The 18,426-nt window shown below is 27.5% G+C and overlaps 1 long non-coding RNA gene across 3 annotated transcripts in view; it reads right to left on the reverse strand.

Annotated features, from left to right (window-relative positions):
• Positions 1 to 3,157: 3,157 nt before the first annotated feature.
• LOC129968143 (uncharacterized) overlaps positions 3,158 to 18,426 on the reverse strand; it is a 38,692-nt gene continuing 23,423 nt past the window's right edge. For all 3 annotated transcript variants that reach the window (XR_008784374.1, XR_008784375.1, XR_008784376.1), the window contains one exon: positions 3,158 to 3,427. This is a non-coding gene — a long non-coding RNA (uncharacterized LOC129968143). The remainder of the gene's footprint in view (positions 3,428 to 18,426) is intronic.

Consider the following 18,426-nt stretch of genomic DNA (forward strand, 5'->3'; position numbering starts at 1 on the left):
GTAGAAGCTTTGTATAATCGTAATCTTTTTAGAGAATCGACTATTAATCGTTATCGTTCATGGAGAAAGTAAACAAATGCAGCACGGATACAGGAGTGATGAGAAAGTGCCTCAATACGGATATATATGTATGTGTGTGTATATATATATATAAATGTATATAATACGCGGATTTATATACAAGGAAGAATAAAGTCGATGCTTAGCACAGCGCCCTTCGCTTCTCTCTTTCCTCTCGGGGCGTTAGCGCGCGTCCGGTGTTTTGGCGGCCCCTTTCGCCTTTTTTGGGCCCGAGGCGAAGCCGAGGGCCCAAAAAAGTGGGGCTCCCCCGCCTGGCCGCCAAAACACCGGACGCGCGCTAACGCCCCGAGAGGAAAGAGAGAAGCGAAGGGCGCTGTGCTAAGCATCGACTGAACGGGACAAAGGAGAGAAGAAAAAAGAAAGGGGGGGGGGAAGAGAGAGAAAGAGAAGAAAAAGAAAAAAAAAGGGGGGGGGAAGAAAAAGAGAAGGAAAAAAAGGGGCGAAAAGAAAAAAAAAAAGGAGGGGGGGAAAGAAAAAGAAAAAAAGGGGCGAAAAGAAAAAGAAAAAAAGGGGCGAAAAAAAAAAAAGAGAAGAAAAATCGAGAGAAAAAAGGAAAATTTTCCGCCCTCCGGGCGGAAGAGAGGGGGAAAAAGTTTTAGTGGGGAAAGCCGCGGCGCGCAGACGCAAATTTTCCCGGCAAAAAGAAAGACCGGCGGGAGTACGGTCCTCCCTCAGATCTCTCTTTCAGGAAGATGGGGTTAGAGCAAACGGCGTGCAACAAAGACTACCCGTGCCTATTTGCTCTAACCACAACTTCTTTGCCGGGCCCAAAAAGCTGTCTGCATTATTTCATTTCGAACCCATCTAATGAGAATTCATACGAAACAAATACTATTCCAACAACCATAAAACTTTGCCATAAATTAGATTTAATGCAAACAGCTTCTTGTTCATAGGCCCGAATACAGCCTCTTTCCTTCAAGCATATGTAAATTAAATATTCATTAATTCCATAATAAGGAATGTTTTATACATTTAAAAAAACCATTAAGGAAATAAATTATGGACAATTCAAAAGGCTGTATTCTACTGGCTGTTAGTAGAACAAATAAAAAAAAAATCCACGTACCTTGCAGTCCAAATTCACATACAAAAAATATACTCCAAAATAGAAATGATAACCTGTTTTAACACTACTTATGAACAAAAATATGTGCAATTCTGATACACACCATAAATAATTTAAAGAAAAATATATTCACATAAAATAAAAGCACATGTTTTCAAAATTTGTTTAAAAATTATGTGGATATAAAAATTATTTACAATAACTAATTTTATATGAAAAACTAAAATGCTGTCAAGAAATAAAAATGATTTTTCATTTGAATCAAAAAAAAAATAATTAAGATAAGTAAGCTAAATAATTACAAACTTAACAATGAAAGTTCCAATCTGCTATAAGTTGATTAGATTAAATTTCTGTAAAGAATGGTAAAAACAGCTTATCATTTCAACATAAAGAATGGAGCAGTTAAAAAATAAATTATGCAAAGAGTTTCTCACTTTTTCAAAAATAAATGACTTACCTGTCAAACAAAATTTATGGACATTTACTTACAAAAATATATCGCTAAGAAAAAAAAAATCATGCTTGGAAAGCTATCTAATTAATTATTAAAAGTTGACTCAAATATTATAAAATAAAAAAATCTGAAATAACTGCAATGTGTTTCTTAAAGAAGATTAATAAGATTTAAAACATCATTAATTCATTTCACTAACTAACCTTAAAACTTTTCTACAAATTTTAAATTTGTCATGCATAACCAGGATTTATATTCAAGAGAAAATGAATCATTCACTATGACAGTAAAACAGTTCTGTGTGTTATGAAAAAACAAAAAAGAAACTATCAATTAAAATTGCTCTTTAATCAATAAATATTAATGTTTGATGAGTCAAATACCTATAGAAATTCAACTACAAAATTAAATTTAATAATTAATGCATAGGAATGATTGCCCAAACATGTACATGAAAAAAAAAATTATCAGGGATAAGATTAGACTTAAAAAATAAAAGAAAAAAAAGGCAACAAAGGAATAAGAGCTTATAGCAATCAAATAAAAGACAAAAGATCTTAAACCAGAAAAACTTGATGAATTTCTCTCATATTCAACAACACAAACACCTTTAAAAAACCAAGCAGAAATTCTCAAAGGAGAGTCGTAAAACTAAATGTAATGATTGTTCAAAAAACATTTCTCTCAATGCTTTTGAAAAATAACAACATAGTCTCACAAGACTAAACACTGTTTCAAACAACATTTCTCACAATCATAATGCAAGCATTATAAGCACCAATGTTAAAAAAGAAATTGTAAGAAGTTTTATAATAATAGAAAAATTACAGTTTCCATGGATCAAAAATGAGCCAAAGTGCTAATTTCATAATAAACTACATTTTTTAACTAAATAAAAATAAAATCATTACAGAAAAATTAAAATTTCTATATAGAAGAATAAAGTTTAAATGAATATATATAAATGCTGACTAAAAACTCAAAAGGAATCATGGAAATAAGTGAAAAACACTAAAAGCACATATGCTTCAAATGCAAAAAATTATAAGATTAAAAAACTAAATGAAATTTTTCAAAAAATTAATTTTAGTATAATAGGTTGGAAAAAAGAAATTTAGAGGAGAAATGGGGAAAGGGGGAAATATGAAACATTTTTTTTTTTTGCATATATAATTACTTTATTCTAAATTCACTAAAAAAGTTTCTTTTTCATTTCATATAGAAATGCAATCACAAATATTAATAGCATAACATTATTAATATGTGAAATTAAAGAGAAGAGAAGGGAGAAAATTATAAACAGATTTCAAACAACAACTATTATAACAGGATATATAAACACTTACCTTGATGTCATGAGAGCTAAGTGTATATAATATAAAGAAAAAAAAAAATAACACACATATATATCTTTCTGAAATATTTAATTTTTCACAATTGAATAAGACATTTCTTTTAAATGAAATTTTACTTTAATAAATCAAGTTTCTTCATACATTAGAAATTTAATTATAATCTCCTGTTCTTCATGTTCTTATATTGTAAAAAATTTTCTGAATAGTTGAATTTAATTTAATAAATCCTACAAATCCATATAATTAAAGTGTTTAATTTTGAAAATAATCTTTATTTATCTAAATAAAATACAAGACATTGGCTCAAATTTAAAATAAAACAAAATAAATTCTGCAAAAAAACAAAAACAAATTAAAGACAGATATAATAATGATAATCTTTCTTAAAAAACATTATTTAAACTTCATTTCCACTTCAAGTTCATTCATTTGAACAAAATTAAAAACTGCTACTTAACTTCAAACCTGAAAAAAAAATAAGAATGAAAATTAATAAATGTTATGAAGATAGATATAACAATAGTTATAATAAAATAGTATTAATGGGATTAAAGAAAAAAATTATATAGCATAAAAAGCAAAAAAAAAAAAAAAAAAAAAAAAAAACAGGAAATAAATCCAATTATTCCAATGATTAAACCATTTTTTAATTTAAAGTTCAACAATAAAAAAAAATACAATCAATAAGGATTTCAGAAATAAAGAGAACTTTAAATAAAACAACCACAGAACAGCTTGAAAGGAGATGGGAAGTAAGGACACAGATCACTATATAAAAAAAATTCACATAATAACATAAACTATCATCAAAAACATAAAAACAGAATAATTATATAATGTACTGACCACCAATGTCAGATAGAAACAAAACACATCACAGTAAAGATAAAAATCAAACCACAGGAATGTTATTCCAAACTATTTATTATAAGAACTATTACAAACTATTTTTTATAAGAATTCGTTTACATCATATCAAAAAGGTACTTTCAAAGGCAAATCACGCAAAGACATTGACATATAAAAAGACAAACACATGAACTATATCCTTTAATATAACTAATAGGGTCATCACATTTTACAGATATTAATTCTTTTAAAAAATTTCTAGAACAGAAATAAATCAGAGCACATAATACTTGGTTTTCATACTGATTCTTTTGATTCTCAAATTAAAGCCATTAAATGTCTATTACACATATAAACAATACAAGCAACTCAGGAAAAAAGGGGGGCAAAAAGATATTGCAGAAGAAATAAAAATGTCAATGCACGTAAACAATATATATCTACATTCTGAAATCAAACAACTTTAAAGGAAAAAAAAAAAAACAACGGCAAAGGAAAAACAACAAATTAAACAGTAAAATGTATAACTTTAAACTACAATAATTTGATGCAGAAGAGTATTTCAGAATTACTATACGGAGGAAAAATTATCAATATGACAAAAGAAAAATTGTTACAAAAAATATAGAGAAATCCACAATTCATGTCTATCTATCTATCTATCTATCTATCTAAAGTCTATTCAATGCATAAGCTTAAAAATTCCATTAGGTACAAAGCCACAAACAAAGAATTCAAAACATTCATACAAAATGACATCTATAAATATAGCAATTCAAGGGGAAATGCATATCACTCCCATAAACTTTATTTGGAGATTAAAGGAAAATGCAGCAAAATGAAAAATAATTGATGACTCAAATTACTAAGAATTAATGTGATATCAAAGACAAGGTTAACAAAACAACCAGATTCATTTCTTAGATTTCCAATATCTGAATAATTCTGACTAAAATGATATATACTATAAAAAATAGCAAGTCAAAAATAAACATTAAATGGGAAAATAATAAATTTAGATTTAAATAAAAAGAAAATAGCAACAATTTTATATTTATAACAGAAAAAAAAAAAAGCACACATGTGCAAACAACAGTTATGTTTTTTGCATTTAAAATAAGCATATTAATATTGGCAGACTACTGCTCAATTCAGAATAGAAGAAAAAGAAAAGTACCATGGATCTCAGAATTTAAGAGAAACTATGTTCATTCCAAAATGAAAATAAACCCTTTCATTTTTTAATAATTTCTAAACAAGAAAAAATCTTCAAAACATTCCATATTTAAAATTTTCAAATACACAATGAATGTTTTCAATTCACTAGAAAGAACCAAGATAGCATTATCTTTATTAAGGTTCAAAATTATTGTTGAAAGAAATTCATATAAATGGAGCTAATCCATAAATCACACTTAAGTTAAAGTAATTATAAGTAAATCCCACAAACCTCACAAAGAGATAAAGGGAAAATAAGACACATCCATTTTAAACATATTCAATTCTAAAACACAATATCCCTATAACTTTAAAAATTAAAAAAGGGGGGAAAAACATGTCAATAATGACTAATTTTATAAAACTTTTTATAAATTCAGTTCAGAATTAAAATAATACATTCATTTTAGCTTCTTCAAAATTTAAATAATTATTAGGTGAAACAATATAATGATAGTAAAAATTAAAAGGAAATACATGACAAAGCAATACCAAACAAAGCTTAAAAAATGTTTTCAGTTAATATCAGTGAGATGACTGATATACTCACAATGAAAAAACTCAAAAGAATATAATATACAAAATGAAACAGAGAAAATTTCCAATTAAGGAAATAATAGCTTGCATCATAAAAGTGAGTTACTTGAACTTAAAATCAAACAATTAGATATCATGTGTAGCAATTAAAACCAAAGACTTAAACACAAGGGAAAATTTCAAGATTCAGTGTGTCAATATAGAAGAGTCAACATAAAAAAAATAAAGCAAAGAGGTATAAAAATGTAAAAGTGTGGAAAACATGCTTTATGAATAAAAATAAGCATATTAATAATAATCACAAGATCACTAATGATTATTTCAAAAAAGCATAAATGCTTAGACAATACCAAGTAGCAAGACTACAAGTTTTAAGATATATAAAAGTCCCAAAGAAAAAAAAAATCCCATAAATTTCATAAAGAAATAAAGGGAAATGTGAATTTTAAAGTAATTTCTACTTAGAGGGAGGCAAGCAAGTTAAGAATGCCTTATAAAAGTTTATCAACTTATACAGAAAAGTAGCAGAAAAATCAATAATCCACATAATCCATAAACACACAATTCCAACTTTCAAAATCAATCCCATAAATCACAGAGATTAAGGGAAAACAAAAAACAATTCAAAGTAAATTGATTCAGAATGAATTCGAATTTCAGAGAATATATAAACAGTAACTATACTAACTAAAAAATCAAAATATGAAAAAAGGTTTCATGTTGTTTAAAAATTTATGCAATTCTGATTATGAAGTGTGCTAAGTAGAAAAATACATTGAATAAAGGTTATTCAAAATTCAAAAAAAGAAAAAGAAAAAAAAAAAATAATTGATAATCAGAAAAACAGACAAATCAATGCCAAGGGACATTCATATACACACTCAAAAAAGTTCTCAATTGATATTCTGCTGACATGATAAAAGTCAATATACGCATTAACAAAATCATGGTTATAATGAATTGACCATAGAAGTAAGATACCAAAAATAATATAACAAATATAAACTCATGAGCGTAAAAAAAAACCCCAAAAAATTCAAGTTCAAATACATTAATTAAAAAAGATTGGCACTCTATCCAAGTCCCACAACAAAAGAAATCAATTTCAAAAGCAGAAATACAAACCAGCAATTTTTCAAAATATGAAAAAAATTCACATCAAATATGTAAAGATAACAACACTGACAGGAGAATAATGTCATTTTTTTCTTCTTTCATACATTTAAAATCAACAGATTCTTTGATCAATGTTCAATTAACATAAGCATCATCACAAGAAAGATGACAAATCCAGCAAAAGCAAGAAATTTTTGTATTCAATACTAAGGAGAAAATCCAATAAATCTATTTAAAGGAATTAAAGGGGGAAAAAAAAGGAGGTAAAGTTGTTAATTACCTTTTCTATATTATTACTTCACCAAAACAATAACCAGGCAATTTGTAAAACAGTACTGTTTTACAAAACAGACAAAAAATACCTAACTAAACAGTCACAAGGGACAAATAAGTTCAGTTGTTACGCATGGAGCAATACATTAAAACAAAGCCTAAAGAAAAAGATGAGATATTATTAGAATGATTTACTCCAAAAATAAATAAATAAACATTTCTGCCAAAATGTCTCACATCTATACGATGCACAGATTTATAAATTCCTTTAGGAACAAAGCCACCAAAACATAACATGCAAAAGGATATCACCTTAAATAGAACAATTCAACAGGAATTGCACATCACTCCCAAAAACCTCACACAAATATTAAGGCGAAAATGAAAGATTTCAAAAATGAAACATGACCGCTGACACTAATTACTTGGAATTAAGGTGATATCAAAGAGAAGGTTAACAAAATAACAATATTCATTACTTCCATTTCATATGTCTATTAATAAGAAAAAACAAATCAAAAATTGCAAGTCAAAACTGAATATAAAATAAGAAAATAGATTAAGATTTAAATAAAAGGAAAAGAGCAACTATTAAACATTTCTAAAATAGACAATGAAATGAACACACACAGATGATAACCACAATTATATTTTAGACATTTAAACAAAGCATACTATTATTGCTAAACTATTGATCAATTCACAATAGAATAAAAAAGAAAGAATCTTGGAATTTGAAGATTTCATATAAAAGTACAAAAGTAAGTCCCATGCATGTTGGAATTTGAGATAAGAAAAAATGTTCATTCAAATATGAAAATAAATCCTTTTATTCTTTAAAAAGAAATTCTTTTTAAACAAGAAATTATCTTTAAAAAAAATGCAATCAATATATTGATGTTTAAAATATCCAATGAATGTTTCCCATTTAGTAGATGGAACCAAGATATTATCTTCATTAAGGCTCAAAATAAATGCTCAAAGTTATTCATACAAATGGAGTTTCTCTATAAATCACACTTCATTACATAAAAGATAGGTAAATCCCATAAATCTCTAAGAGATAAAGGGAAAAAAAGACAAATTTCAACAATATTCAATTAGAAAATACAACATAATATCCTCAAAACATTATAAATAAAGAAAGGTGTGTGTGTGTGTGGGTGGGGGAAACATGTCAACAATGACTTTCAGGTCAGAATTTAAATACATTCCTTTTAGGTTATTATAAATTCAAATTATTATTAAATGAAGGATTCTAATGATGATAAAAGTCAACAGCAAATTCATGAGCAAAGGAACATCAAACACAGCTTAACAGGATTTTCAAGTTGATATCAGAGAGTTGACTGATATATTAACAAAGAAAAAATTGGAAAGTATATGATGTACAAAATGAAAGTGAGAAAATTTTCAATTATGGGACATAATGGTTTGCATCTTAAAAATAAGTTAAATGAAATTTAAAAAAAAGTTAAACGAAACTTCAATGTTTGACAATTCATTAGACTTAAGGAAAATATAAGGGAAAAAAAACACGCACACACACAAGAAACACTTAAAAGTCAATAATCAAACAATAAGAAATCATTCACAGCAATTAAAATCAAATAATTCAACACAACATAAAGTTTTCAGATTCAATATGTAACTCAACACTCACACAAAATAACAAATGCATATTAAAAAAAAAAAAAAACAATGCCAGTCAAGCAAAGGAATTTAAATATGTATAAAAATACAGCATAGTAATGTTCAATGAATGAAAATAAGCATAATGATAATAATCGGCAGACTACATCTTAGTTAAAAAAAGCATACAAACTTAGAAAATACTAAAAAAACAAGACTAAAACTGTTAGTAAATATCAAAAAAGAAAACAACGAAAACAAATCCCATGAATTTCATTAAGAAATGAAGGGAAAAATATTAAACAATGCAAATTACAATGCAATTTCTAATTTAAAATTTTAATTACATGGATGAAACCAAGTTATGATTGCCTTTTTAAATATCCATTTCTATTGAAAACAAGCATAAAAATCGATAATCCACATAAGCACAAAATTCAAAAACAATCCCATAAATCACAGAGATTAAGGGAAAACAAAAAACAATTCAATGTAAATTTAGTCCGAATGAATTTCAATTTCAGAGAATGGATCAAGAGAAACTATACTAACTAATAAATAAAAATATGTAAAAAGGTTTTCAAATTGTTTAAATATTTATGGAATTCTGATTCCAAAGGGAAGCTAAGTAGAAAATCACATTCAATTAAAGTTATTCAATATTCGTAATACAAAATTTAATATAATTGATAATAATAATAAAAACAGACAATTCATTGATCAAGGGACATTTATATATACAATCAAAGAAGTTCTCAATTGATATTCACATGAAATGATAAAAGCCGAAGTCAGATGATATGAGAAAAGTCAATATATGTATTAATACAATCAGGGTTATAATGAATAGGCCATAGAAGTAACATAAAAAAACAATATAACCCATATAAACTTGTGAGTGTAAAAAAAAAAAAGTTCAAATACATTATTTAAAAAAAAATTATAACTATCCAAGTCAATGAAAAAAAAAATCAATCAAGAGAATCAATTAAAAAATGAAATTTTTAAAAATATGAAAAACAATTCACATCGAATATGTCAAGATAACACAACACTGACAAAAGACTAACGTCATTTCTTTCTTTAACACATTTAAAACTCAAGATTCTTCATCAATGATCAATTCACATAAACATCATCGCAAGGAAGATGAAAATTCCAGCAATAGTATGAAATCTTTGTATTCATTATTAAGTATAAAACAAATAAATCTATTTTAAGGAATGACAGGAGACAAAAAAATGGTAAAAAGATTTCCTTATTTTCTTTTTAAAATTAATATTTCACCAAATCAATAAGCATGCTATTTTCAAAACAGTACTACTGAACAGTTACTGAATTAATTAATAACATGAAAACCTTTAATAACATTAATAGGCAAAAAATACCTTACCAATAGACAAATTCATAAGATGCTGTGCATGGAACAATACATTACGACAAAGCCTAAAGAAAACTATTACGTATCATTAGAGTAAGATACACTCAAATTTAATACAAAAATCAAAAGATACAGCAAAAGCAGACTGGGTTATATAGTGAAATTTCAGGACAAAACAACATAGATTTAAAAAAAATGCTATTGCAGAAGAATAAATAACAATGTCAATGCATGAAGTCAACATATAACTAGATTCTAATATTAAATAGCCTTACAGCAAAAAAGATTATAATAATGCAAAAGAATAATAAAACTATAAAATGAATCAATTTATACTAAATTCTTTGGATGGTATTTTATAATTATTATACAAAGGAAAAAAAAATCGATATGACAAATGAAAAAATTTTACTCCAATTATAGAGATCCACAGTTTTGCTGAAACGCCTCATGTCATTCTAATGCATAGGCTGACTAATTTCTTTAGGAACAATGCCACATACACAGCATTAAAAAAATTACATGCAAAAGCATATCATCTATAAATATAAGAAAAAACAAAGAATTAAATATTACTCCCATAAACCTCAATCACTCAAGAGATTAAGGGGAAAATGAAGGGTTTCAAAAGTGAAACCAAAAACTGCTGACATTGATAACTAGGAAATACTGGAATAACAAACACAAGGTTCATAAAATGACAATATTCATTGCAAAGATTTTGAATGTCTGAATGAATTTCATAAACATGAGCAAAATCTCAAAGATTACAAGTCAAAAATAAATAAAAAGGGAAAATAATGAATTTGGATTTAAATAAAATAAAAAAGAGCAACTATTTTACATTTCAAATAGACAATAAATAAAAGCAGACATACAAAAAACTGTTTCATATTAAAAAAGAACACATTAATATTGGCAGACTGCAGCTCCAGTTCACAATAGAGTACGAAGAAAGGGGGTTTCGACAAAGAATGAAAGAAGATTCCACATTGAAAAAAGAAAGTCCCATGAATCTCGGAATTTCAGATAAAAAAATGTTAATTCAAATATGAAAATAAAGCCTTTCACTCTTTATAAAGGAATTCATCTTAAACAAAATTTACCTTAAAAACTTTCCATATATTAAAGTTGAAAAAAGACAATGAATGTTTTCAATTCACTAGATGGAATCAAGAGATAATTATCTTTATTTAAGGTTCAAATTAATATTGAAAGAAATTCATGTAAATGGAGATTCTCCATAAATCAAACTTAAGTAAATTATAAGTAAATCCCATAAATCTCACAAGGAGATAAAGGGAAACAAGACAAATTTCTACAATATTCAATTAAAAAACACGTCTCCAAAACATTAGAATAAACGCTGGAAAAAATAAACATGGAAATTATGACTTATTATAAAGAAACCTATTATAAATTTAGTTTAGAATTTAAATAAATTCATTTTAGGTTATTGAATAATCAAATTATTAATAAGTGATTCAATCTAATGATAGTAAAAATCTACAGCAAATTCATGAGCAAAGGAATATTATACACAGCTTAAAAGATGTTTTCAGTTGATATCAGTGAGATCACTGATAAACTAACAAAGAAACAAAACTGAAAAGCATACGACAAACAAAATTAAACTGTGAAAAATGCCAATTATAGGAAATAATGGTTTACATAGTACAAATAATTTGAATGAAATTAACAAAAATAACAAAACTTAACTTCAATGTTTAACAATTTGTTATACTGAAGGATAAGATTTGGAATAAAACACAGGAATCTTAATAGTCAATAATCAAACAATTAGAAATCATGCATAGCAATTGAAATAAAAGAATTCTACACAAGAGAAACTTTCAAGACTCAATATGTGAATATAAACTAATAAAAAATTTAAAAGATGCATATTTAAATAAAATTGTAAAGCAAAGAGGTTTAAATATGCATTAAAAAGACAGAATAACAATGCTTTATGAATAAAAAAAGCATATTAATAATAATCACCAGACAATTGCTTATTTCAAAAAAGTATAAATACTAAGACTGTACTAAGAAACAGGACTACAATTTTTAAGATATATCAAAGAACGAAAGAAAAAAAATCCCATAAATTTCATAAAGAAATAAAGGGAAATGTGAATTTCAAAGAAATTTCTAATAAAATGGATGCAAACAAGTTATGAATGTCTAATTAAAGTTTATCAACTTCTATAGAAAAGAAGCAGAAAAATCGATAATCCACATAAACACACAATTCACACTTTCAAAATCAATCCCATAAAACTCACAAAGAGATCAAGGGAAAACAAAACACAATTCATTGTAAATTAATTCAGAATGAATTCGAATTTCAGGGATGTCAACAGTAACTATATAAAATAATCAACCAAAGCATGAAAAAAATATAAAAGGTTTCTAATATCTTACAAATATTTATGGAATTATGAATTGGAAGAGAAAACCACATTCAAATAAATTTCTTCAATACTCTCACACACACAAAATAATCAATTAATAATCTGATAAACAGACAAATCATTGATCAAGGGACATTTATATATACAATCAAAGAAGCTCTCAGTTGATATTCACATGATATAATAAAAGTCAGATGGTATGAGAAAAAAAGTCGAAATATGCATCAATAAAAATCAAGGATATATAATGAATGGGCTGTATGAGTAAGGTAACAAAATAATACAGCCAATATAAATTTGGGAGTGAAAAAAGCAAAAGCACTCTAGTCCAAATATGTAATTTCAAAAGATTAGAACTCTGTCCAGAATGAGTTTCAATAAAAATAACACTGAAAGGAAACTAATTTCAGTTTTTTCTTAAAGACATTCAAAATAAAGATTCTGGATAAATGTTCAATTGATATAAGCATCAAAAGATGAAAAATCAAGCAATAGAATAAATTATTAAGGATAAAATCCGAAAAATCTATTTAAAGGCATGACAGCAGACAAAAAAAGGTTGATAAACATGATAATTTTTTCTAATTAATACTTCATCAAAACAATAATAATGTAATTTGCAAAACAGTATTGCAGTAATTACTAGCAAGAAAGCTTTTAACAAGAAATAAATACCTTACTAAACACTTTACGGGGACAAATACGGAAGCTGTTGCATATGAAAAAATACATAACAACAAAGGTTGAAGAAAACTATTAAATATCATTAGAGTAACACTTACTCAAATTTAATACAAAATTCAAAAGGTACAGCAAAACAGACTGGATTATAATATTATGAAATTTCAGAACTGCATAAAAATGCACTGAATAAACAGAAAAGCATTTAGGCAATCTAATACTTATGTATAAAGATACAAATATAATAAATTGAATTTTTTTTTTTTTTTAAAAAAACGACATTTAGAAAATATTTTAGAAACGATTTCAGTTCGTAAATGTTAAAATTTGCAGAAAATATATATAGAAACCAACTGCTTCATATTCTAAGCTCATTCAACAACAACAACAATAAAAAAACCCGAATATTTACAAATTTCAAAATACACTAACACAGAATAAAGAGAGAAAACTGACACAAACTAAGAATGCAGAAAAATAAAAAAGTGGGAAAATGCAAATAAATAACCAAGATTAAATTTCTCCTATCATTCAGATAAAAACATCTATAACAGTTCAGATGGCCTCTAAACATATTCTAAATAAAATGAAGGACTCATCCGTTTTTTTAACGCGAACAAATTTATCAAGCACACTCAAGAATCATAAATAACAAATTTGAGGTATCACACATATTCCAATTAATAAAAAAATTGACTAAAAAGGTAAAATGTTTTTAAAAAAAAGTAAATAATGAAACGACTTAACACCACAGACGAAAAAGGTTAAAATTTGTACAATTCATATGTTCTAAAAGATATAAAAAAATGACGAACAATACTTACCAGTTAATCTAAACGAAATCCTACAGAAAGCTTTTAATGCGAAAAATTTTTCAGTCACGATATTATACACTGTTATAAACATTAAATATACTAAATTTTTTTTCACAACCATCTACGCTAACAAATACAATATTGAAAGAAAATTCAAGGGAGAATTAAAAGAATCAGGAGAGGAGAATAAAGCCTAAGCCAAGAAACAAAACAGAGAAATAGGGAGCCGGAATGCTATGCTAGAGACTTCCAAAAAGCAAGTCAATGCCGCTTGTTCCACTCTTGGACAGGAAAGAACGAAAAGAACAATATATAATAAAAGAGAAGAGGACAGGTTCTTTCTATGACAATAAGTGCGAAAGGAAATGGAAAAAATTTTAACTTCAATTTTAAACTATCATAACCTGCAAATAAATGTCTATAACGTGAAAAAGAAATTCAGGAAGAGTTAAAAGAACTAGGAGAGGAGAATAAAGCCTAAGCCAAGAAACAAAACAGAGAAATAGGGAGCCGGAATGCTATGCTAGAGACTTCCAAAAAGCAAGTCAATGCCGCTTGTTCCACTCTTGGACAGGAAAGAAAGAAAAAACAAATATTATATAATAAAAAAGAGAAGAGGACAGGTTTCATCTTAAAGCACATAAAAGACAACATGGATTCAATAAGAATTTCACTAATTAAACGAAAAAAAAAAAAAAAAAAAAAATAGAAAATTAAAAATAAAATAAAGGGTAGGAGAGCCTCAAAAAAAAAAAAAACATTAAATAATGGCGCACAGATATACCAACTACATAAGAGATATTAATAATATTAACGAATATTAACTAATTAATTATTTTAACGAATAATAATAATTACGAACGAATTAATAATATTAACGCATAACCATTCTAAATTAACGAATAAATTTAACAGAATAGTAAAATTTTCATGGATTCGCAAGGATAACAGAACATCTCACGGAACACACACAGCTATTATAGCCACCCTACACTTTACTGACAAGACAGGATCAGAAGAGAATATGAAATTCGCGCGAAAATTGTTTTTGGACACACATGCGCAATGGCTACTTTCTGCAGTTGTACAAAATATTTACCAGTAAATTTGAAGATGAAACAAATATTCAAAATACATTGGTTACATATATATGAACAAAATATAACATAAAAAAAAATCACCAACGGATTTCTGAATGTTTGCGAAAACAGAGAGTCATAAATAACCAAAAGATCATAACCACAACTCATTCCTCCTCCCTCCCTCCCTTTTATGAAGCTAGCATACAACATCATGAAATGCAATCCCTTCCGTTCAAGGACTTTGGGGGAAAGGAGTAATGAAATACAGCGGATGAAGTATTCACTCATCATAAAACATTTCTCCCGCCCGCGAAAAGTTTGAAAAGGTGTTCATAAACAGATAAATCAGTCATTATTCTTTATGCGGATCAGATGAATCCGATGTAACTACGTAACGATAATAGCCGAAGCATCGCATTTGTGTATCTAATACTAATTTAAACTTAAAACAAAAAAGGAACTTACAAAGAAGGCGGCAGATCATTTTAACACCCTGCAGGGGAATGAATTTACAAATGCAAAGAAACAAATGCACGAAATTTGATACTTTTCTTCATCTTTTTCAAGATGACAATGGATTCTAACTATCTCCTAGAAGTCTACAATAATCTGAATCTAAACACTTTTTGCTGGAGCATTAAGTTAATGAACAAAATGAAAGTAACAGAATTAACATAATTCAGGAGCTACTATGCAAAATGCATGTCCTTCCAGATGCATTGGTTTGCCGAGGAGGGGAGAATAGAGGGAGGAGGTGAGATAAGAAGGACGTAAATATTTCCCATAAAAACTTAATAAGTGACAAAAAAAAAAAAAAAACGTAAAAAAAAATGTAAGTAAAGATTGATTTGTGGAATACAAACGATGCAGGCTATAAACGGAGAAGAAAATAAGAAATATCAAAACTCGTTGACTTATAAATAGGATTATACCTTGATTTTATATATGAAGAATCAGCAGCCCCTTTTGCAAATTATGCTCATTTCAACTCACCAAAAATTAATTCCATGGAATGAAATGACAAAGTGAATGATGAGACTAAAATCAATTGATTTTCGCGGACGAAAACAAAATATTTTAATGGCCAAAAATTCGAAATCAAATAGTATTTCACATAAAAAAAAGAAAGAGGTAGAAGATGAAATACAGTACGAACTCTTAACCTAAAATGCAATTTTGGGAGAAATTCATAAATATATTTATTCATAATTGCGCATGAAAATACTACATCTCAAAAACGCAAATAGCTAAAAAAACGGAAATTCAAGTTATGGTTTTATAAAAAAACTTTTGAGTCCCCCCCCCCTCCCCCTAAGTATACAAAAAAAAAAAAAAAAACATGCCCAGTAAACAATTAAGACATTTTAATTTTCAGTTAAATGGTGTTCCATAAAAGCCGGTCATCTTCACTGTATTAGATATTAAACCTCCAGCTGCGTTATCACGCGATTTCAGTGAGTTGGCAATCAGTCCATTTTCTATTGCATCTCCTATTTTTCGTAATTTTACGTGTTTATTTTTACGATCACAGATTTTTATTAAATCAATATTATTATCGTATAACATACAGTATCAGTTCACTTTGCTTGAAAAATATTTCAACATTTGCAAACATCGCATCTAAATAGTTATTTAAGAAAATGACGCAGTCTGATGATTAATAATTTCTGAAAGAAAATATAAATTTAAAAATGCGTTGATAAAACTATACTTTCATTGTATAAATAAAAACACATTAATTCCAAAACAAAAAATTATAAGCGGACAGACCGATTCGATTTCATATTCCACCAACATCACATTATTGAGTGCGGAAAACAAGAGGATTTCACCCTTCTCCTCATTGAGGCAGGAGTGAAAAGATTCAATTCTCTACTCGCAGAACACACTCAGAAGAACAATCAGGGCAGATGCACTGCACCCGCTTCTGCAACCTGAAGAGCCCATGTCCAACAAAAAAATGGTAACCTGCGACTTATCTTCTCCTCCCCTCTACTCCTTTTATCATTTTATTTAAAACACAAATGTATAGAACAAGGAATTAACGTCGCTAGAGTGTGCTTTCATTTGACCCTGCAATCTGAATTCTACTTCGAAAAAGATAATGCTATTGCGAGAGGATGCGGCAAACACGGAGTCGTAAACCTTGCCATATGGTCAGTAACTATCTAACTGATTCGTTTCGGCGGTAACTGAAAACCTTATACGACAATTCCCTCAACCATTTCCGAATGATTGTGGTGAATTATTATCCATAATGAGAAAAGTTTTAAGGACAATATAATACAAAAATAATTTAGAAGCACGCATAAACGAAGAAAGTGTTAAAATTTTTTATTTTCGAAATTGTAATGCATTGGACCACAAGTACTGCGAAAGTTATACTTCTGCACTATAAAATCATTCATGAATCATTCAAATATCATGAAAGTAACACATCAAAATAGACACATCTTTCAACAAATTTAAATTTTGCAGTTTTGATTAATTTTATTCATAAACAAATATTTTAAAACCCATAAAGAGTTTTTTTTTCATTCACTTCAGCCGCTATGGAAGGAGATGGTTGATTCTGGTGATAATACTATGAAGCTTTAATCTACATTGTCCTGATAACAATTCAGAATATCTATTAAAAACATTTCTCTTTTGATTACATCTCTACAGCCATCAAAAATTGATAATACGCATGACAGAGAAAAAAATGACCTGATAAAGGAATTATTATATTTTTTTATCTTATGCATCAAAATTCTGTATAAAAATTTATTAAATCAATGACAGTAAACAACAATAAAGTTACTGAAAATAAAGGCAAGTTGGTATTTTGGGGTAGATGCAGTAAAGAGTCAAGTGATGAGAAATCCCAATTACATAAAACCATCATACTCCCCCCCCCCCCGCCCGTTGAAAAACAATAATAAAAATAACAGCAAAAAAAGTTCAAATTTTTAACTTTTCAGTAATTAACTCCAAGCACTTTCAAATAATTAACATTAGAAAATTTTTCCTACAGATAAATATCAAAAGTAGTTTCAAAATTTTTAGCTTTGGAAGGAACATTTAATATTCAAAGAAATCCACAATGCTTACAGAGTCAGAAAAAAAATCCATTATGGACTTGCATCTAAGAAATAGAAAAGGGGGGGGGAAAGCATGCATTTAGATATTGCAACTTGATAATGCAGAAAACACATGTAAACTACATTTTAATAAAAAAAATGGATATATGTCAATTGACAAACAATGAGGAAAAGTTATAAATAATGTCTGCACAATAAAGTTGCTAAACTATTTGATATAATATTAACTCACTGTTATAAAAAGTGAGTTCATTTATTACTGTCATTTCAAATTAGAATGTTATTTGATTTGCACTTTCATTCATAATATTTTAAATTAGACTCTCAATTTAAACTCACAATGACTTCAAATTCAATGCAAATTATTGACAAGAAGCACTACA

Source organism: Argiope bruennichi, chromosome 5, assembly GCF_947563725.1.
Source record: "Argiope bruennichi chromosome 5, qqArgBrue1.1, whole genome shotgun sequence".
NCBI classification, from domain to species: Eukaryota; Metazoa; Arthropoda; class Arachnida; order Araneae; family Araneidae; genus Argiope; species Argiope bruennichi.